At 39.2% G+C, this 23,835-nt stretch overlaps 1 long non-coding RNA gene across 3 annotated transcripts in view; it reads right to left on the bottom strand.

Annotated features, from left to right (window-relative positions):
* Window positions 1-23,835, bottom strand: part of LOC146558905 (uncharacterized) — a 64,130-nt gene that overhangs the window by 19,467 nt on the left and 20,828 nt on the right. For 2 of the 3 annotated variants that reach the window (XR_014888597.1, XR_014888596.1), the window contains exon 1: window positions 7,733-7,862. This is a non-coding gene — a long non-coding RNA (uncharacterized LOC146558905). Of the gene's footprint in view, window positions 1-7,732; window positions 7,863-23,835 lie in introns of those variants that run through there. The other variant, XR_014888598.1, reaches the window with a different exon arrangement.

Genomic DNA, 23,835 nt, shown 5'->3' with positions numbered 1-23,835 from the left:
CTGGTAGAGTGCTAATGGACTGTGATCGGGATTGGGGGCAAAAGTTGGGCTGGGAAATCCCTAAAATCAATTTTATACTCAAGGGCAATCCAAAAATGTATGCAGCACCCAATTATTTAATATCTGAATGTTGTAGAATCTTAAAGTCCCATTTCCTGCTAAGGGCAGCAGTTACTGTACTGCAAATCATGAAAATGTGTTTGCCTTGACTTTGCATTTATTAGCTGGGTTTATTCGTGCTCTAGCAGGTGACAGCTAGTCGGATGTGACAGAGTGCAATATTATCCCTCAGACACAATCTCCGCAATTTCAGACAGCTACATCATGAGAGGATGATGTCTTTGAATTATTGATGCATTGTCAAGGTTGAGTGCATCATGCTTTTTAAGGGACTGCGAATACAAGGAAAGGGCTTTTTTTAAGAAAAGGAATACTTCAAAGTCTAACATCCCACAATTAGAGAGATATTAGTACACTAGAACTATATAATGATTACCCCATCTGAGCACAGCGAGGCTAAGAGATGTAGCTTTTGATGACCGCAGAGAGCCGAAGAAGGCGACTTCTGACGGATCCTTCTATCTTCGCCTTGCAGTTGTAGCATTTGATTCATGAACGCTGTGGCTCATGCACAGGAGAAGTGTTATAATTAACTATGAGGGATAAATGCATCACACGGCGATTATCCTAATTACTTGAGATATTCTGGAAGTTCACTATAGCATCAGAGCTCTTCTCTGTGTATTTGTTTCATATGGGTCCCTTGGAGACACTAAAACACAACCGCTGTTTTATTTAAATGCAGAGCACCTGAAGTTGAAGTAATTTATTGCATCCACAACTTCATTTACAAGAGGAAAACATCAGTTTCTGCTTGCACAGTTTAAAGAGTTGTGTCACTTAGTGGAGACTCTATTTATTTAAAAATCTATCTAATTGCTCTCACACAATTCGCCCTGTATTTTTAGCGCTTGTAACCCAATCGTCACTCCCTGTTCACCTGGCCCGTAGACGAGCCTGCAGGCAAGAAGTCATTTGAAATGTGATTTAAAAATCTGTGAACTTATCCTTCAAAGTGACTCTTTATATTGAACTCACAACAACTCAAAGTTGCGAGCATAATGTGTCTGTGTTGTCAGCCATATTAACAAAGTGAACACACCATTAAACAATGTCATTAACCACTGACTCATGCTAATGTCTTCGTTTAACTATCAATGACGCTTAGCTTACTGGTCGGAAAGGGAAATCTGTTTTCTGGATTATTAGTCCAAAATAGAAATTCAGTGAGCACTTCGAATGTTGTTGTGGTGCTTGAGAGGGTGGGGCACTGCAGTTAAATTGAATTGAAATAATTCAAATGGCAAGGATGGGCAGTGTAGGACTACTTGTGATTGTGTTTATTGATGTATTTGTGAGTGGTTAGCACGGAGTCAATGAATTGGGTGTTGCTTTTATACTATGTTCTTTGCAATATCCCATTTAGCATGCCCATCTAAATGCTAATAAGAAAAAGGCTGTTTTGGAATTGCTCAGTATAACTGATGTGGTAATCACTGATTGCTAACTAACTGTAACTTTGTGGCAAGTTAAACTTAACATGACACCTGTAACGCTTTGTTTTTATGAAGATACTTTTGCAGCAACTATCATCGCTGTATTTTGAGGCATATATCAGACCAAAACCTTGTCATTCATCTCTTTTGAAGCTTCTCCACACTTCTTTCTCACCACATCGCTCAGATACCTCCCCACAGAGGCGACAGGATGCTCAACAAATATGACCCTGAAAACAACCAAAGAATATTTTTAACACGTTTTTGTTGGCACTGTAGTGACACATGTCATTATGACCTCAGGTCACGCTGTTCTTGTGCGTTCTTGAGTCTACCCAGGTGAAGGATCAAAATCATAATGCTTAGTCGGAGGCCTTAAATCCTTCAGCTAGTTTAAAAAACATTGTTGTCGGCTCCTGTGACTTTAGTTTCTTTGTGACATTCTCATTCAGTGGCTATATTAATCAGCCTCAGCCCGTAGGCCCAAACAGATGGCTTTGATAACTCGCTTAAAGCGGTCCAAAACTCTGCAGATAGCGCTACAGTAAACTAAACATCCATCTTTGCAAACAGAGTCATTATACTCACGGCTTGGGGGAAAGATTCCCTGTCACACAGCCTAACCCTCTTCTCTCAAGGATTTGGATCCTTGTCAGCTGTATTTCTTAAACTAGTCAAGTGACACTAATGTTAAGTGAGCGTTACTGGCTCCAGCCACCTTGAATATACAGACATTTAACCCGACTTTTTTTGTCATCTGTTCAAAGTGACATTAAAGCAAACTTTCAAAATCTGTTTCATTTATTCATTTATATTTTAAATTGTTTATTTCCTTTAAAGCGTCGCCTATCGGACTTGAATAACGATGCAGTGCTTTTTACGCCTCTGTCAGCCTGCATTTATTTTAGCACGTTTGCTCAAGGTAAGAGGAAATACAATCACTGCATGGCACAAACTTTTTTTTCTTTTCCTTTAGTCACAGCCTGTTTTATCTTGAAGAATTAGAGTAAAAATAGATACACAAAGTGAGCTCCTAATTAATTTAGGGCCTTTTTGGCTGTGTACGCCTCGTTCGTTGGGTTTCCACTGATGACTTTAAAGTACAGTCAGTTTAATTTAATGCTTTGCTCATCCATTTCATAAGAACAATTACACATCTATAGCACTTTTGATAGATAGCCATCTCATTTCAAGGTGACTCGAGTATTTGAGAAGTAATACTGTATTTAATGTAGCTTCACAAATGACACTTCCAAATTGCTAAAATGTATGCAGTGGCTTAAGACAGCCGGCAGTCCTTAGTCACCGTGAAGTATGTCTTAAATTTAGCTGGTCCTGTATTCAAGGATAAAATTATTTTGGCATTTAGAAGCGAGTGGTTCTGCTCAGAGTTTTGAAGCATGTTTATTGTTATTTTTGTGTATTTTGAGAATGTGGGTAATGACTCAGCAGCCTGGAGCCCAGCTACAGTCAGTGCTGATTAAGCTTAGATTACTTCGTCGTACGGACACACTTGAATGTTTCCATCTGTATGTCTAAGATTCACCAGAACATCTGCCTAAACTCTTTATATGTCATTGCCTTCTCTTGGCTAACATTCATTTTCTTTATTTAATAAACTGCTGTTGTTTATCACACACTGATTCATTGTCATTCAAGTGCTATCCTGTGCAGCAGTCTTCACTCAAAACCCCCCAAATAAAGTCTGTGATTCATTTATTCATCTCATCTTTAATAACTCTTTTTTTTAGCTTGTTTCCTCTGTTTCCTGTAAAACACTCTTTATAAATAATTCTGGATGAACTTGAGTTGACCCTCTCGAAACACAGGTTTACAGTGTACTGTACAAAGAACACATTTCATCGTTACTCATTTCTCTTTGAAGAATCTGAATGTGAAACAAACAAAAATCACAATCAAAATGTAAAATCAGTATAACGCCGCCACCACTGAGCACCGGGGTCTTCAACAGACCCTAACTGTCACAGTGTGTTAAGCATATGCACACCAGACGCTTATGTGTCCCGTTACAGCAAATAGTCTAAAACACAGGAGAGCAAAATATAATTAGTGATTTTTCTTGTTTCTGAGGTTTTGCCAATATTTTGCAAAGTACTGCATTTTGTGAGTCTTGTCTGTGTTTGTTCATGACAAAAGATGCCATGTAATATTAAGTATAAAGAAATATAGTTGAGAAAGTGAGCATAACAAGAGAGGATGAGATGAAAGCATTGCTCTGATGCTTCAGCCACCCCCAAGTCCTCATTTAACTTCATCAGTCTGTCTGCTTTTCTTACTTTTTGGTAAAAGGCAGCTTACACAACACAGTCTTTATGCACCATCTTTGTTTGGTCAGACTCACATACACTCTTTTGAAAAGGAAAATGCACCTTTTTCAGTTTCAGGGTTTTTCAGGGTTTATAATCTTCAAACAACCTCAGTAGAACAACATATAACATGTTACACGGTGTCATTATTCTTTTAACAAAAGCCAAACCAAACTGAAGAAGCAGTGTGTGAAAAACTAAGCATAGCCCATGCTTCACCGGCACCTTTAGGACCAATAATAAATTTGCTGTATTACTTTATCAGTCTCTCACATCACTGTGGAGGAATTTTGGTCCGCTCTTCTTTACAGCCTTGCTCGAGCTCTCAGAAAGGACTGCTGCAGCATTTCAATCGGGTTGAGGTCTGCACTTTGAGCCACTGGAACACCTTGATTCTTTTCTTTTTCAGCCATTCTGTTGTAGATTTGCTGCTGTGCATGGGATTTATTGTCCCGTTGCATGACCCAATTTAGGCCAAGCTTTAGCTGTTGGACACATTTCACTCTAGAACACTTTGTTATACAGAGGAGTTCATGGTCGACTCTGACTGAAAGGGGCCCACGTTTTGCGGCTGCAAAACAAGCCTGAATCCTCATCCCCCCACCACCATGACTGACAGTTGGTTTGAAGTGTTTACACTGATATGCTGGGTTTGGTTTTTGCCTAATACAGAGCTGTGCATTATATGGTCTCCACATTGGTCTGTTATGTCCAAAGGACATTGTTCCAGAGGTCTTGTAGTTTGTTCAGATGCAACTTTTCAAGCCATAGCTATGCTGCCAGGTTCTTTTTGGAGAGAAGAGGCTTTCTCCTGGCACCTCTTCCAAACAAGCCATACTTTTTCAGTCTTTTTTTATCTGTACTGCCATGAACTTAAACATTTAGGATGCTAACTGAGGCCTGCAGAGCCACAGTTGTAGCTCTTGGGGTTTTTTTGCAATTTGTCTGAGTATTGCATGAGCTGACCTTGGGATGAATTTGCTGTAATGCCTAATCCTGGGAAGATTGGCAACTGTCTTTAACATTTCTCACTTGTAAATAACCTTTTTTCACTTTCAGAACAGTGTAGTGAATTCCACATTTTACTAACAAACAAAAAATCCCACGTCCGATCCCAGGAGGAGATGCAAATCCCTTTGTGGCTGCGTCAGGAAGGGAATCTGGAATAAAAAAACCTGCCAAACCAAACATGCATAGCAACCCACTGTGACGACCCGTAGTGAATAAGGGACCAGCCAAAGGTAGCAGTGGGACTGTAGAATAAGGAACTTAAGTTTGTTTAAAAATGGCCTCATAACCCTTCATGGGTTGATGGGCAGCAACAATGGCTCCTCTAAGATCAATGCTGATGTCTTTCCTCCTTGGCTTTACATTAACACACAACTGAATGCTCTGGACCCGAAAACTCAAACCTTCTCCTCTTACAGAGGTGCTCACACTTGCTGATAATCAGTTCATCAAGTGCATTTAGCAGCACCTGGCTGCCTGTTTATCCTCTGAATTCCTTACGGGTGTAATGCTTTGTACATTGTGGCTTCGTTTTTGTTGAATAAATAACATCACGGTGTAAAATATAAATATCTCATGTTCTAGACCAGGTTATATCTTATTATATCCTGATATGTTAAAATGATCGAAATGAAAGAGTGTGTACTTTCTCGTTCACGTGACTCTATTGGTACACTATCAAATTCTCACAAAGACAGTAAAACATTTGCACCTCAGAAAAGTTCACAACCACAACCAACTTCAGAAAAAAAACAGCGTTACAGAATTACGAAAAGCACCGAAAAGATGTCTGACGTAAAAGATTTGGCTGTGCACCTTTAAAAGCAATTCCTTTTTCTCTGTTGATTGTGAGGAGCTATACACCCACATAATAAAACTGCACTTACACCCATATTTTAAAAGATTTTTACATGCGCAATTTGTTTTTCATGGCAAAAGCTGCAGCTATTAGGCCAGTATTCAAATGAGGCATTTGGCAACAAACCATATTTCTCTCACAAGACACTTGCGTTGTTTTTCCCCGACCTAGCTGTATACAACTATTACAAGTACAAATTGGACACAGCTTCATGGAATCCTGAAAACTGGGCAGAGAGTGACTGGTGGGCAGATGGGCAGTGGATAAAGTCTTTTATTTCCACCATTGAGCAGCTCCACACCTTGGATAATAGGAGCCAATTCAGTTCAGCCCATAAAAAGGTTTATCAGTTCCTGTCAGCATGCCCTGCAGGGGTGAGGCGACAAATAACAAGGTAGTGAAAAAGAAAAGTGGTAGGAGTCCAGCTCCCTAACCTGTTCCCCTGTGCCAATGGCCATCTGCATTTTCAAAAAACTCTCATTTCCGCTCATGACTCGAGATAGGAGATTGGAGAGTTAAAAGTCATGTTTGAGCAGCATTAGAAGGAGATACTGAGGTCACGTGATGTGAAGATGCTGCACTCCGTGCATCTTAGCAACGTCACAAAATGTCAAGCACTTTGTAGGCTGCCTGGCAAAAGAGGACTCGCTGTGAGCGTTACGTTTCACCGGATGGTCGATTTTAGAAAATGATTCAATTAAAATTAACATCGTATTTACTGATGTATACAAAAAATAAAGATACAGAGTTACAAGTTGTGTGTTTTAATCATTTGACTGAAAAACTGCTTTGGCAACAAGGTTAATGTTCTTTTGATATTTATATTGCTAAAATAAAATGAGCGTATTTAAAATGTTTAATGATTCGGTCAAAGAGGTACACACAGTCTTCTGCACTTCGGAATATTTATTTCTGGGAAATGATTCTATTCAAGTGCAGGACGATGAACAAACCGTGTCAAATTACAGCCCTCATCCTGATTTGACAAGCTTGTCAGATCTAAACTAAATTTCTGTCTCTACCTGTATATATATTTTTAAAGTGACCTCAAACCCAAATAAACCTGGAGGTTCTCTCCAAAAGCCAAAAATAAGGTTTCACTATAACAGACTAGATTTAAGGAATTACTCAGTTTGAAAAGAAATGTTTTTTTCTGTCAAAATGTAGGCGACTTTCTCATGATGCAAAACTTTGATGATGGAGAAGAAGAAATGAGACAAAGTTTGTTTTGTTTTTTTAAATTCTACATTGCATTTTATGTACAGCAAATAGTAATTATATATATATATATATATATATATATATATATATAAATTGTATCTATCTGTATATATATATATATACACACATATATATGTGTGTGTGTGAGAGAGTATTATTTTTTCCCCCCTTTTGAGAAGTGTTGGGAGCACAGTCGTGAGAGCTCCTCCACTGCGTTTGCCTTATGCTTGCTGGAATAAATTGGTACCATATGGCACGATGACAGGATCACTCAATCTTCTGTGTACCTGAACACCACATTAATCATTTTTTGGGGGATATTCTTTCCCTTTCATCACACAGGAATTTCCAAATAGCCCCTGCCTTTATTTCTCTCACACATGTAGTGAATTTACATAAACAGAGTACACTCTGCCCTTGTTATAAGCCAGACTATTTGCCCAAGTTGGAGCAGGAGCAAAACAAAATGTTAAGGTTGGGTGTCAGGTGAGACTTTCTTCCTCCTAAACATCTTGACTTACTTTGATTGTGAAACGTTTAGAACGAGGCGCATTTTTTAAATAAATCTTTTCAGATAAACCATAAAATTATCCACATGTGTGTATGCAAATAAATCTCACACATCGCTTTTTTATACAAGTAAATAAATAATAAGTGAATTTTTAAAAGATTTCCACAGATGATCAAATGTTTGCACAGATTTTTTTTTTATCAAAGTAATAATCATAACTGTTACTTTAAATGTAATTATTTGCACCTACCTTTATTGAATTGCTATGATGAAATTCCACATGTATGAACATAAAGCTCCTTCCACTAATTCAGCCTAAGAGTTTATAGACAGAGAAAGGTGAAGTGAGTAAAAAAAGGGTGGAGTGGCCCAGAGGTGAGAGAGACGAGAGAGAGAGAAATGGAGAGAATGAAAGAGGGAGAAGTGGGACAAAAGAGAAAGAGTGGTCTTTATAGCAATGTCCGCTTGATGAATCAGACATGTCTTATTTGTTGGCTGCACTGCCAGGGAATTTGCATTGATTATTTTCCCCTCAACAGATACATTTAAATCAATGTGGCACAGCACAGCCAGAATAGTGTGAGAAAATGTGCTAGGCACACAGTGAAGCCCGGAGCTTTAACCTTGGTCAGACAGGAGGAGCCACAGCTCCCCCTTCATGCCAAACAGATGAGATCAGGACTGAAAGCAGGACAGCACCATCTCTGATCTCCCAGTGAAAAAACAATCCCCCTCCTTCCACCCGTAATAATATTTCTACGGGCCAATATGTCTTCATTACACTGCAATTTTTCATATGCAGATGTGCCAACTAGTGTTTTCCCCTAGTTTTACAAAAGGATATATTTTGCTTTACACGTCACAGTTTTGCTTTTGTTCTGCTTTTTTTCCTCTCAACACTTCTTAGAGGTTGCTTATGAAATCATGTTTTTATTGCTTTGTCTGTATTTACACATGCTTTGTATTTATAGTTTTTTTCCCCCAAGAATACAAAGAGGTCAGCAAAATTAGTTTGTTGTCATTTAACATTTACAGGAGGAACTGCTTTATTCGGCTCCGCATATCCATGTAACTGTATCTGCTTTGCAGTGGTAGGCATCAATGTGGTTTGACAAATGCAAAAAAACATTTTCCATGCTTTCCTTATTTACAAGGTCCAGAATAGACTGTTGCATATTTTCTAAATGTTATATTAAATGTGAAATCCCATCTTTAAAACACAGCTCAGGTATGATTTGCACTGCAAGTATTTTTCTTTCCTGACAAAAAAGCAGGGTGTCAAGACTTCTTGAAATACGCTGTCAAAGATGTACTTTTATTTGTAAAAACGAGCTTCTCAAAGACAACAAATGCTGTATTTTTGTGAATAAATAAGCACGATTTGCATCATCCTTTCACCACTCTATGGTGACACATACACTGTTGCTCAGTAAATGTATTTGATCATCTGGTATTTGCAAGCGAAAAAGTAGGTTAGGTTATTATTTACTATCACAGATGCGCTGGCTTTAATGCAGACCCAGTGTGGATCACTGCTAATGCTCCATCACAGGGTCAGGCTTAAATAACACTTTGATTGAAGGTTTTTTGTCTCCTGTAATAAAGTCCTGTGCTGCCCTCTTGCAGTATGTTAAACTATATGATTGCAGGGTGCCAGCAGCGTGACATTGTGAAATTAACATGTTGCAAAAGGCAACGTCTATTGTATGTTTCCAGTTTAAGAGAAAATCAGTTTTTCATTAATGTTGTGCTTTTTTCTTTTTCTTTTCCCCCCCATTTTCCAGATTTGTAAGCTGTGGGCTCTAAATTATGAATTTCACATTCTAATTGGATTGGCTATTTTTAACACGCATGCCCAAGATGCACACATACACCACAGACCACTCCTGCTGCCTCTCTTTTCCTGTCTCTCTCATTCCCCATCTCATTGATAATTTCTCCTGGAGCTTCAGCCTCTCACAGTGAGATCAAAGTGCCTGTCACACACTGCCAGTGGAGGATGGTTCAGGAGCATCACCCTACAATATATTATTCCTCTGTGGATGATGAAAGAGTGTGTACTGGGGTGGAGATGACGCTGTTACGAGGCAAATGCAGCAGGGGGCATGATATTAGGCAAACCAATCCACTCCTGGGCTGACCGTTACATTAGGGCTCTAAAGTTAAATTAACCCCTGAACGTGTTACTGGCAAATACGCCAGCATCTCAGAGAGATTTACTGCAAGTGTAAATTTGCTGCTGCGTGCGCTGCTACAACAAAGACCTTCATTTTAGAAAAAGAACAGGAAGTGCAATGATTCATATTTTGAGCCCGTTTTGATAACAACTGGTGGCAACAAATTATGCAAAGTTTGCTAACTATTTTTTTTCTTGCGTCAAGTTGTTTGTTTGATTTTTTTCCTCTTCGAAGAAAAAAAAGAAAAGAGAGGCTTTCCAATATCTCCTGACTGTCTCTCTTTTCTCTGAAAGGCACATCTTAAGTCTGACTAAAGCATACACTCGTCTCTCCCCTAGGGTGCAGTGGCAGCGGTGCAGAAAAAGTGAACTGCCAAGGACCCCACTGTTTAGCAAACACTCCTACTGAGGGGAGGAATTAATTATTCAGAGCCAAGGACCAAGGCAGCCCCATTTGATTGCACCACAAAAGAAAGGTCAGAGCTTTTCATATGAGGAACCTCCTGGTTGTGCATCCTGTCAGCTGAGGGGACGTGTGTAGGATATAGGGCTGAATGGCAGCTTGGCTAACGGCTCAATTAAAGGGACACAAATTTCTAGGTGAGTGTGTTCACCAGATATGCGGCAAACAACAGGTACAATGCAATTTCACAAAAAAAATATGATTAGCAGCAGAAGAGAAATGGGTGATTGTGCCAACTCTGCAGGAGCTGGAGCAAGAGAGAAAGAAATACGCCTATTTTATTTAGGAAAAAAAGAAGAATGCTGCTGGTGAGAATAATTAAAAAGTTATGACCACTGAAATCAGCTTTTGTATAAATTTGAAAAAAAAAATCATTTCATTTTCCTTCTTCGCAAGTTAGCAAATGATCCATTACCGTTTGAATTGTTAATAGGCAATAATGGACTTCACATTTAATTAATAACATATTATTTAATTTTGTGCAAAATGACCTTCTAAAGACTGAATTATTAGCTTTCAAATACTGCAAATACAGTGTGGACACTTGTGGCAATTAATTGAGTCTGTGAAAGTTTAGTGCCAGGCTCCCCATAGTGTGATCGTCTGCATAATCCGATCGAATTTCACCAAGAAAGGCACGCGTTTTTTTCCCCCAGTCATGGTAAAATGCCTGATTTTCATCGAGTCCCTTCTCTCCACTCTAAATTCACAATGCTTAGCTCACAGAACAGACCATGAACATAGCAGTGCCGCAAAATCCAGCTACAGCATCCTTGGGGTTTATGGAGTAAATCTGCTGTCAAAGTAGAATACTGTTGAGGCCTCTTGGTCCGTTACTATAGGTTATAATCTCTAAAAACTATGGACTAGTGAGCCCCAGCAGGGTGGAGGATGGAGCCGGGAGAGCAAATTCTACAACCATGCAACAGGGGGTGCCTCTTCACTCACTATTGGTGAGTGTGCGCTCCACACCAGAAACCGAACACTTCTATTGGCTCTCTTCAACACCCTGTGAGCCAATCGTGTATGGCCCAGCTCAACCATTCCATAGAAACCAGGCCTGCACCAGTAATGACATCAACTACTCCATTGAGCTCCAGTCTTCACCCAGTAACTCACACTATAGTGCTCAGTGTGTCTGCAAAAGGTCAAAAAGTAAAATGACAAAAATGTGAGGAATGCAACCTCACAAAATCAGCAACCTTTGAATGTTTTTAGTATTTAGTATTTAGTATTTATTTATTTATTGTCATTGTCAAGAACAATGAAATTGCGTTTGGGGCTTCCATACAACCCCCCCAAAAAAAAGAACATAAATATAAAAATGTTGTGTAAAAAGAAAAAAAATATCGGTGGTCTAATTGCAGGTAATCAGTCAGTAGGTTGTGTGTGCTAACTCTGGTGTCTTCACCTTAACAGTATGAATTAGCTCATTGATTTATGCTGCTGGAGCATTATGGCTGAATAGACAGATACAGATAGTAAAGGGGATAGGTCCTTTCTGGGATGATTTCTTGCAGATGGTTCAGCCATTACATCTTAGTCTCTCAGACCATTAATTTCCCAGGTAATAAACCCCTGTGTTGTTAGCAGGTCCCCTTCCCCCCTGCACCCTGTGCCGCGGGATGCAGCCGGGTGTAGCTTGTGAGTAGTTGCCAAATGGAGATGACAGTTTGCTCCATTGTTCATCAGTGAAACCATGGAGCCATGCTGAGTCTATAGCACATGGATGAAAAATTAAACTCAACACCAAAAAATTAACGTGTTGTAATACAGTGTGTTATTTCCCCCCACAGAGATTTCTATCACTGCTTCAGGTCTGCCTCGAACGCGTCCAATAGGGCTTGACAGATATAAGATTTTGCAGACATATTTAATATTGAAATTACAGACAGATGAAATTTTGCATCAATATTCTAAATGTATCAGGACAGAGAGGCACAGGAAAAAGTAATTAGACATAGACACCAAAGTCCTGGGCGAAGCCTCATGTTCTAATTTAAAGTTTTTATTTCCACTGTCTAGATTTAGAGTTTCTCACTTACAGTAATCATGCAGTGTCAACGGAGATCTCTGTATCTGCTTAATTATTAACATACAGATTTTTCTTTTTCTTTTGCTTGTTTTTCTGCTCTGCTTCAATTTCTTCACAGAGGTGAGAGGAAATATTAAATTACTTTTTCCCCTTTAATATGGGCTCACTAACTTCTGGATGCATCGCATGTTTTTATGAGGGATCGCAAACAGCACAGGGTCTAAACTTACCGTAAGCACCTACAAATTCAGCTGCATTGAAAAGTATTATATCCTTTCACTAAAGCTGAGCGGATTCGGTTCATGTTCTTTTCAGACAGATGTAGTGCAGCAAAGAAAGGCCAAAGTGAGAATTTATTCAGGATGGCCCAGGCATTATCTGCAATAGTGAGTGAGTGTAACCCTTATCAACTTTGAAGTCAGGGAAAATGCATGAGTCGGTGGGAATGTGAACGCTTTTCTTCCTGATAGCACAAGTATTTCATCACATTTTACACCAGAATATACTGTACTGTTGGCTACTTTCAGTGCTCCAGCAATCCAAAGGCTAGCAATCGACTGTGCCAAAAAAAGAAAGAGAGGGGGGAAAACAATCTAACCTTGATTGTCAAACACTCCTTTGCTGTGCCAGCCTCATGAACTGAGGCAAAACAGCAACACAATCTACCCACTCATAACACAAGCGAGGATCTCTGGAGCAATAAACTGATTCTGAGAGCTCTCATCAATCTTTAATCCTTCCTCAGGCTCCGTGGGGCCACTGCGGCCTCACGGAGCCTGATTTTGCCTCGTTCTGGTTTTGCAGGGAGGTTTTTACTCACTGCGAGTAAAAACCTCCCTGCAAAACCAGAACGAGGCCGGAATCTGGCACATTCAAGGTTCAAGCAAAGGCCTGGAAGACTTGTTCATGGGGCCAAATCAACTGAGGAGACCTTTTAACGCTTCATATCCAAGGGCTGAGACATGTGCCAATATTCATCACTTGTCTACAGCAAAGGTTTTAAGGGAAGGGTCATCAGAGCTTTGTGGTAGGTCGGGAAAAAAAATATGTTACGGGATTTTTAGAGGACGTATTTAACCTTGGTTATCTTCTCTGATACAAAGAAGATTACGTATACGTAAAAATCCGAAAATACAACCACAGGCTGTATTGAAATTAGTAAATACATTCACTTTGCAGTGCACTAAAACGAAATGGACCCGGGTATTGACAGCAAATAGTTAATCATTAGTTGGAAGGAGCATTAAAGTAAAGTTGCCTGGTGTTGTGTGGGCTTTGGCACTACATCCCAGCATCCAAAAGTCAAGGACACATTCTAAGCTGATACGAGAGAGGACAATCTAAACAACTATCTGTGTCATCGTACCAAAGCCACAAACATAGCAGCTGCGTGTAGCCTGTGAGTTGTTGCCAAAAGGATATGACAGTTCGCTCCACTGTAGATCAGTGAAACCAAGGAGCCTTGCTGAGTCTAGAGCACAACGATGAAAAATTAATTCAGACACCGAAAAAAATTAAGTGCCTCAGGAAGAGTGTGTAGTCTGTCCCCAGAGGTTGTTCTCGTCCCTATTCTGAGTGGTACGGGGCAGCTTGTAATGCGACCTAAGTAAGTGTCTGCTGACTGAAAGTCTGAGCTTTAGTCCCACCATATGTTTTCCCACCAGTATTTTACAACTCGGTATATCCGAGCAAGTGACTACAATGCAAACGCAGCGTATCGAGGTGGCCTTAAAGGTCTGCTGAAATTAGCGCGTGTATGTCTGTTTAAGAGGAAGGCTCAAAGAAAAATGTCCTGCTTCCAGGACACACAAAAACATTGGTTGGACACCATTTGAAAAGTAAGGCCACGCAGTGAGTGGGCTTTGGCACTAGCATCCAGAATCTCAACGTCAAGGACACAAACGAACAGGATATGGCAGGGGCCAGTCTAACCATCTGTATCGTCACACTAAAGCCGCAAACAAACCTGTTTACTTTTCATATTAGACAAAATACCGAACTCTCTAGAGTAAAGCCAGACAACCTCCACTGGCCTTTCTAGCTAATTTGTATCTAAACTTGCCCCGACATAGCTTGGTTTTCTGTTGAGGCTCGTCTCATAAAGATATAACAAGTTAGACTGGGGAGGCAGCGGGAGGGAGTCCACGCTAGTTCACCCACTGCAGAAGCAAAGCAGGTGGCCAAGTTGGTGACAATGAACAGACAGCATTGGTGGCCTAATTTCTTCATGTCAAACAACACCATATGGCTCCTCTGCTCCCCTGTACCTATTTAGAAACTGCGTCCGCATAAGTATGCAAGTATCATAGTCTTCACAATTAATTAAAAAAGGGAGGTAAGAGGATGCACTTCATTGTATATACTGTAAAAGATGTACAATTAAGGAGGGGGGGAAAAAAGAAAACATATCCCCCCAGGTATTTAGGCTTTATGCATGCCACGTCCTTGAAAGCAGCAAAGTTTCAACAGACAGTGTTCTTTTTTTTTTACCCCCTCGACACATCCTCAAATTTTGCATAAAATTGAGACAAGGCCTCTTACAGTTGTAGAGCACTCGTTTGGAAAAAAAGTGGAATATATTCAATTAATCCCTCTGACCTCTGGTAAATGTTTCAGAAGATGACAAGAAATCCTTGCTTTCCAGTCGTCCGCACTTGATCGCAACTTGAAATCGGTTTACAAAAAAAAAGTTGTACATTTGTTTTTTATCACTACATTATGTAAAAACACACCGCTTTAGACGCTGGAATAACAGTTATTAATGTTCAAGGATGAGTCAACCTTCTCAGCATTTTCATAGATAATAGTTTGAAATACAATGTCTTTGCTGCTGATGTCAACAGTCAGCCAGCTAAACTAAAATGATATTTAAAACATATCACCAGAAAAGCTTTAATGATGTTGGCCAGTGATTCTGTGACAGCTCTGCTAACAGAAGTGAAAGGCTCTGTTTATACCCAACCATGTGACTAATGGCAGTGATTGCTGACACAAACTTTCTCAAAGCAGAGGTGGTGACAGGTAACAAGGTAAACTATGTGCACGGAGACAGGCTGACTCCTTAAGTGGCAGCAAAAGAATATTGCACCATATGGTTCCATATGCTGCACGCAGCACTGGAAGCAGATCCATTACAGTTTATATTCAATGCAAATTATTTAAATCCCATAACAGAGTCTGCTGTTTTTGTTTTGGATCATATCTATTTCATTAGGTGTCTAAAATTCATTAAAAAAATGGGTTTATACGCGAGTGGTCCCACTCTCATTTAACGTGTGTGCTGCACCATTTGTGGCACCACATAAGAACTGTTTCCATTTAATGTTTTATTCCACAAAAAATGCTCACTTATTCAGATGTGAGCATAAAAACAGGAAAATATGAAATGAGAGACCTAATCAAAACATATCCAAAGTTGTAACAGTTATTATGCCTGTTATGATTATAGCATTTAATCCAGTTAATTTGAATTCCATTTATGTCGACCCCCTCGGGATTATTCCCAGGTGTCATCTTAACACAGAAATAAGACCGCAGACAATAGCAGAAAGTTTCCAGTGAGAAAGAGTTGAAGGGCTCTTGTCACCCCCCATGGGTTCCCAGCAAAATCTTTCAGCAGGGGACGAATAAAGTAGAAAATGGGTTTGTGCAGCATACAATAGCACACAGATAACTAGAAGGACAAGTATTGAAAATGTCCAATGGGGACGAGTTTGCAGAAATGCCTTGGTTCTGCACGACTGTGGAATGCCTGGTTCTTAATGGCGCACTAGTGGGGGTCACCATTAAGTGACAAAACAATATCAGTGGGGAAACATTTGCATCACGGTGTACAAATATGCAAGTTGTCAGGCATAGAAAGCCTGGCCTTTTCACTGTGACAGCAATCCCTTTAGGTGTGAGGCGAGTGCAGTTCAGTGGCGCAGGGGACAGCAAGAGATTTGGTGGTGGGGAACCGGTGGGACTGCGGAAGTTGCATGCAGTGAGGTGTGTGTCAGGGCGCCAGAGACAAAGAAATGATTACACACAATGAGTGGAGCAGAGTACATGCTGACACTAATGCAGTCCGAGGGGAGACACGAGACAGAGCACTTGTGACAACTGTGAGAGGGTGACGCTCCTCTGACAGACAGCATCGGGGGTAACAAATAAAACAAATTTGGGTTTTTTGGTTTTTTCATTTGGTTTTTGTTTGTTTGTTTTTATAAAAACTACAAATAAACCTGAAACAGGCCGCATAATCGAAATGTTGCCTCAACAATGTGACATAAATGAATAAATCTTTTTCAGGGTTTCAGCTTAAAAGGTTACACATCTGTACAGTTGCAGTACAAACAATGTGATTTCATACAAAGAGCTGCACAATCACGTGTGTGGTGAACATAACAGCACGTCTGAGGCCGCCATGTTGCTGCAAAATGTTAAACATTTGAATCCTTCTAATATTTAAATGATTGACTGTTTAAGGTGTCCTTGGCTTCTAATGTTACAGCACTGGTTAACGTTACTTAAATAAAGAAATGTACCAAATGTTAATGTCAATAAATGTTACCATTAAGGAAAAAGGAGCTCAGACAGTCTGACGTAGTCAGAAATATACTTGCTATCTACACAGACGGGCTCCTCTTATATACAATAACATAAATGGTTCTTATATTGCATTTTTCTGCTCCACTTGAGCACTCAAGATGCTTTATACAACATGCATCATTCATACATTCAAATAAACACTTTTTTATGTGTCTAAGTGCTTTCTGCCTAACATTCACACTCGGGCTAACGCACTGCCAGCAACCCTGGGTTCAGTATCTTGTCCAAGGATACTTGTATACCAGAGCAGCTGGGGATTGAACCACCAACCTTTCAATTAGTAGATGACCTGTGCTACCTCCTGAGACACAGCCAACCAAACATATCACGTATATATTGTAGGGGACCATGCCAATAGGTTATGGAGTACACAGGACAATAGTTTAATTCACAAGTCATTAATATGCTTAATACCAAGCATACTTGCATTCAAGCTGTAGCAGAGAAAATCTCCATTATTTCAAAAAGATTTTTTAAAATCGTTGTCAGGTCTGCAATTATGGAAAGTACAGAAATGCACAGTCGCTACTGTACAGATCAGATGGCAGCTTTCAAGTTGTCTGCTTCACTGAACACAGCGAACGAACCTTCACCACCTCTTCCAAAAAGATATAATTGTAATAAAAAACATGCAGCACAGCTGTAAAGTACTTTGTTTGAGATCGGTAAAGGCAGTTCTAACTTTACTGCAGCTCTGAACACTTTGCTCAAAGGATGTGTGTCATAAAGACTTTACAACTTCTAATTAAATTTGATTCGGAACAAATGAGAATGTTGCACCATCATGAAGTCTGACAGCACATTACATATGCAGCCCTATTATTGATTTTACTGAGTCTACTTGTGTGAGTTCCTCTGGGCCAGCCTCCATCTCTTTATGACAGATGGGGATCCTGATGTGCTCCTGACTGCATCTCACTTAAGGGGTGTGCTTAGGTGCATGCTGTTTGTTAAAACAACACCTGTCTGCGACTATGCGTGCGAGCAGTATTCAAGAACTTCTGTACAAGTACCTATCACCAAGTGTGACACCACCGCGGCTGAAATTGTGGCATTTCTGTTCCAAGTCACCTCATCAAGCATAATTTAACTGAAAATCAAACAGCAAACAGCTCAGCTTTGAATACTTCATGCTTTAATAAATATGCGAGGAAGGATTTCGAAAACAGTTGAAGAATAGCAGATTGCAGTGACCTAAATAAATAGTTCACATCAAATTCACTGCATTCCCAGGAACTTTCTTCAGAAACACGAGGACAGAATGAATAGAAAAGATTATCGCATTGCACAAAGATGCTTTAAAGTACCCACATAACATGCACAGCAGAGTGGCGTAACCTCTGCAGATTCTTTGATACCACACGCATATTTCTGAAAAAAAAAGCCTATTCCTCTTTCCACTTTTCTTCCTTGCTGAACACGTAAAAATGCAACCATGCATCAACTCAGTAAACACCTTACTCATTGCAATAAAACAAAAATGCAGCAGCCAAAATACATTTGGACTTTAGACAAAGCCTCAAACTGTGAGTCACATCGTGATGCAACCAGAGAAAATATTATTCCAGAAACTGAAATGAAAAAGTTGAGCGGTCAAAAGAGAATTTTAAAACGCATGCTGAAATGATTTCTCTTGCTCTGTGCACATATCTCAGAAAGCATCTTTGGACAGTGAGAAGAGAAGTGATGCTTGCAACTTTCTACAACACAACTTTAGTCTACAGATTTTATGATAATGACTCTTTATATAATGATCATTAGAATATTTGAAACCTCTGGGTTAAAGTTCCAGACATTAATCACTCTACATGGTTTAAACAACAAGCTGCATGAACACCTTTATCCTCTACACCAAATTAGGGAACTATTGTCTACGTTACTGAATGCCTAGTGCATTCCTTAAGGAAAGTTTAATCTATTTACAAATACTGTCATACAGTAAGCCCAAAGGCAACAATGTCACGCTGAGAAGAAGAATTACCTCTGCAAGTGACAGAGAATTTCTATCAAAACATAATGATATTCTTTATTTTAAATGCACACACAAGGCTTCAAGAAAGGACTAGCCCTCCCTAAATGCCAGTCAAAGTGTCACTGTAAGCTCTGCTCTCTTATGACTCCTGACTGGGAGACACTTTTGGGAAAATCAACAAAGGAGAACTCTTCATCATCTTGGCAGGTAGGTCTCTTCACAAATTACCTTTTCCCCTCCATCCGTCACACAAGGGAGTTCACCTGCATCTGTAGCACAATGCTCTGCTGCTTGCTTCTTTAACATCCCACCTCTCTACAGCTCATCTCATAAAATATTGCTTCATTATGTCTTGAAATAATGTCACAAATGCTCCACATGTGAAAGACACCGGGGAGAACACACACACACACACACACACACACACACACACACACACACACACACACACACACACACACACACGTGTATATATATATATACATATATATATAAATATATATGTATATATGGTTTATGGGTTTTTTTTGTTTTTTTTTGTGTATATTAAAATTTAATAAAGTTTGAGTCATAAATATATATGTATATATATATATATATATATATATATATATATATGCAAAAGTCCTATTGCACTTATTTAGGTTTCTCCAAACCAGTGACCTACTAAGCACTTGTTTTTTGTATTGATGGACACTAAACACAGCTGGTGAACCAAAGGTTGCAATCATGTGGTTTAATTTGCCCTTGAAAACAGGCCTGTGTCAGCCTTTATCCAGGTTGCTCTACACCTCTTTCACATACCACATCCAATGAATGAGAAAGACTAATAAGCAGCAAGCATCACCCAGTGGACTTGTCTAATTGGGTCAATCAACATCATCACCTCCTATAGCAGGGAAAGAGCGAGAGCATTCAGTATGTCAGAGGTGCTGCTCAGACCACTGCAAATGAACAGGCAGACGCGTGTGGATATTATTATATGGGTCTGTGATTAAAAGAAAAAGTTTCTGATAGTCTGGCGGTGACATTGTATATCTTCTTGGCCTTCTTTCGATCTGACATCTCTTTACGCAACTCCCCCCCCCCCGTGCTTTGAGAAAAGGAATGTTTTAGTTAAAATGTGAGAAAGATACTTGCATGTCCACAACCCCCCTGTGGTGGACTCCCATAAGACTTGTGATTCTAGAGCTTCTTGTCCAGTGCTTTTCATGCCGATGGACCAAATGTGGAGGAGTGCAGCTGCCATTCAGGCAGCGTAATATGCAGTGATGCATGTGTTTTTCATAAGGCTTTTACTGCTCGCTTCAAATTGAAATATTGCATCAGAATTGCACTCATACTTAAAATACAATCAAAGCACCTGAGGCTAGGTGTCAGCACAAGATAAAGATGACAGAAATTACTGCTTGGTAATTCAAACATCTTATCTGTTATAACTCTGCTTGGCAAGAGTTAATCTGACATTGCAGAAAGCTGTCATGAGTGCGACTTATGCTGTACTGTATGAAGGATGCATGTACATGATGATAAACAAGTTTTTACGCACATGTTCTCACTATATTTTTTTAATGATCTGACCTAAATCACATAAGATATATGTTTGTTAGACTAAAGAACAGAAACAAATCTTTAAACCCATTCCAAATATTTAAAAAATGCTTGTTTACAGATTTACAGAACTGTTACAGATTAAACCAGCAATGTTTGAACAGCCAACCACAAAAACACCAACTGTGTGAACGAGCAGAAAACGTTGAAATGGAAACTAGACAATAGGCAAGCTAGGCAACCGCATCCAGTTTGGGCCAGGTTTAGAAACATTGTGCAACTGAAGCACTGGTGTCATCAGTAAAAAAATGACAACACAGATGGCCCTGCTGTCCGCAGGGGAAACACCATACAGGCTGTACTGGGTTTAAATATAGCATAAGCAATCATATCGGAAAAGTTGGAAACAATTAATTACTCCAGTAAGGTATTTTTAAAAAAGTTTTCACTTCATACATTGCAGCAAATTAAAATGTGTTTATGGAGCATTTTATGGAAGGTGAACTCCAAAAGAGGCAATTTCAGTAAGACATTGGTCATAAAACCTGAAGTCACCAGTGTGTGTGTCTCTCTTTGTGTGTGTGTTTCTCTATGTGTGTGTGTTTTGAGCTTTTATCTATCTATCTATCTATCTATCTATCTATCTATCTATCTATCTATCTATCTATCTATCTATCTATCTATCTATCTATCTATCGACATTGGGTGTTTATGAGATGATTGTCTAGGGGCTTGTATATCTTCTGTCCTTTACAGTAGCAGACTGTAGGTTTGACCAGTTTTCCAGGGTGCTTGGTGGGTAATTTATATTCTTGTATGTCCTTTGTGGGGCCATACCTTCATTTGCCAGATTCCCTGTTGTTCTTGTGGCTAAAGATATTCCTTTCCCTTATAAGTAAGTAAGTCATAGACACAATTTTATTAATATAGAAAAGTATGTTGAAATATGCAAACCAGAGCAAAATAGTATAAAAGGCACTGATCAAAAATGACTGCTCTGGACTAAGTTAATATAATTTAGTTTTGTTATAAAGATCGCAGCTGACAGAATCCAAACTGTAGCCAAACAGACAAAAAAAAGCAACATATTTTTTGTTTTGTTTCGTATTGAATGACTTAAAATGTCCTCTTTCAGTGCTTTGCACTGTGTCCATGTGGAGAGCAGAAAAGCTAGACAAACAGTCAGTGTAAAAGTGACTGAACCTTCCTGACATCTGATTGCCACTGTCAGCCACAAGGCCCTTAAATTTTTAACCAAACCTTTTGTACTCTAGAGCAGTAAAAAATTAATCACTACTCAACATGAGAAAATTACTCTGCCTTCTTTTTATTTTTTCCCTTTCACTTTGGCTGTGGCCATTAATAGCGCAGTCACTGTTGCCCGGACAGCGTGTAATTCCTTTTGACTTTCCTTTCCATTTGCCTGGAGGATAAAGTAGTTTAAAACATTTCTGCACACAGAAGCATGGCTAACAGGTAATCTATCTAATTATGGCAAGGGAGGGGTTCCCCTGTAAAATATTGAAGAGCTTCCATAACCTTTGTTTCACCCTTTCTGTACACAACCCCCTAAAACAGACATAGTCTTAATGGTAGGTTGGGCCTAAAGGTTGGAAGTGCAGACAATTCAAGCTAGCCAAGTGGAAGAATAGGAGCTGATCAGCTGTTTGTTACCATGGTGTCATTTCAGAGACCGTCCAATATCGCGATAATTGCATGAGATAATTGAACTGCATGATAAGAAAAGTAAAACCAATACAGTATAAAGTATTGCTGTTGGCATGTTGGGGAGATTTTGATTTGATGTTGGACTGCATCACACTCTGATGAGCTTCTGTCTGAGTTTCCTTCAGCAGGAGGAAAGAAACAGTCAGACACTTGTATTTTAACTGTAACATACAGAGATAGTACTTTTGTTTTTATAATATGTAAGAGAGAGTGCTATGTACAGTTTTATTAATTTATTTAAAAATCTTATTAATATTAATTATATAATATTAATTAATATTAAAAAAATACACAATCTTCCTTTTTATTATCTGCACCTCAGATAATTTACTGTCTTACATGTACGTGTTGTAGGCAAATATTTAGCCTATTGGGGTGGTTAGCACTCTTGTCTCACAGCAAAAAGATCCAGGGTTTGAATCTGGATGGGGCCTTTCTCCCGTCTTATTAAATGCATGTTCTTCCTGTGCATGCGTGGTGTTCCTCCCGGTACTCTGGCTTCCTGCCACAGTCCAAAGTGTTGGGTTAATTGGTGGTTCTAAATTGGCTGTAGGTGTGAATGTGAGTATGAGTGGCGGTCTGTCTCTTAGTGTTCGCCCTGCAAAAGATTGCCTGTCAAGGGTGTTCCCAGCCTCTTGCTCTGCAGCAGCTTGGATAGGCTCCAAGCCCCCAAGCAACCAATTGACAAGCGGTTAAGAAAATGGATAGATGGATGGATGTCCATTATACATCCATCACTGTTTCACTGGAACACTGGAGAGTGCTGAGATAATGTTAATAAACACGTCATTGACGCGAGGTTGATCTGCAGCCTTACTGTAGTGGAGGCAGGAACAGAACACACCTTTTCTCTAAGCAGTCCATCATAGCATCATTGCCATAAGCTGAGAGACCCAGAAAAATGACAACTTGTATCTACAGATTGTCCGGTTTATTGGAATAAAGAAGTTTTCTTATTCATTAGAACATTATTGTGATAACAGTTGCTCCATGTGTTAGTGAAACATGTTATGGTTTATTAAATAGTCCACAAAAATACAAATTCACGGTCTCACTTCCTTTCTTATTCTTAGCAAGTTACTATACTATGCCCTTTGACATGTCCACAGTCAGGCATTAATAAACTCTGCACAGTTACGGCCTCCAAGAGGTCCATTCATTTCTGATAATGGAAACCTCATCAGGGACTATCTTTCACATAATACATATAAACCATCTTCACATCAGGTAGCTACTGATAATTTCATACTTTGCCCTTGTTCAAGATACAATAGTCTGAAGCAAATTGGCAAAAGTAATGTTGTGATTTATTTATAAATGAAAAACAAATGTTTGCTAAATAATAAACGATGCCCAATTCTCCTGGATACACTATGAAAAACACTTATTGTCTATAGCATAAATAACAATTTCAAGTGTTCTTCCAAAGGCATTGAACTGAAATAAGCTGCATTCAAAGTCAAAACTGAAATTGTGCAAACCAGATTATGTTTCATGGGTAAAAAAACTGAAAAAAAGCAAAAAACTTGCATCAACTTGAGTTCTTTGGAAACTTGAGTAAAAACAGTTTACTGTCCTTTGTAGTCTGCAGACTCATACATTTGTTATTATATAAATGTATTATATAATACATTTTTTGAAAGTATGTTTATTATTTAAGCATCTTTTTAATTTTAAATCATTTAATTAGTTTATGAATCAAATTGGGTTATTTATAAATCCTTTTTTATAAACAGTGCTAAAAAAATATCCAGAGAAAGCAGCACAATCGTGCTTCTGTCCTTTTAAAAGCTGCGTTTCAGGTTCAGAGTCACATTCTCTTCTTCCAGATCAACATT

The sequence above is a fragment of the Mchenga conophoros genome, linkage group LG15 (assembly GCF_057382185.1).
Source record: "Mchenga conophoros isolate Kocher_MC1m ecotype Shallow Benthic linkage group LG15, M_conophoros_male_GT1.1, whole genome shotgun sequence".
NCBI classification, from domain to species: Eukaryota; Metazoa; Chordata; class Actinopteri; order Cichliformes; family Cichlidae; genus Mchenga; species Mchenga conophoros.
Note: the sequence above shows the minus strand (reverse complement) of the source record. Positions and strands in the feature narration are given on the sequence as shown.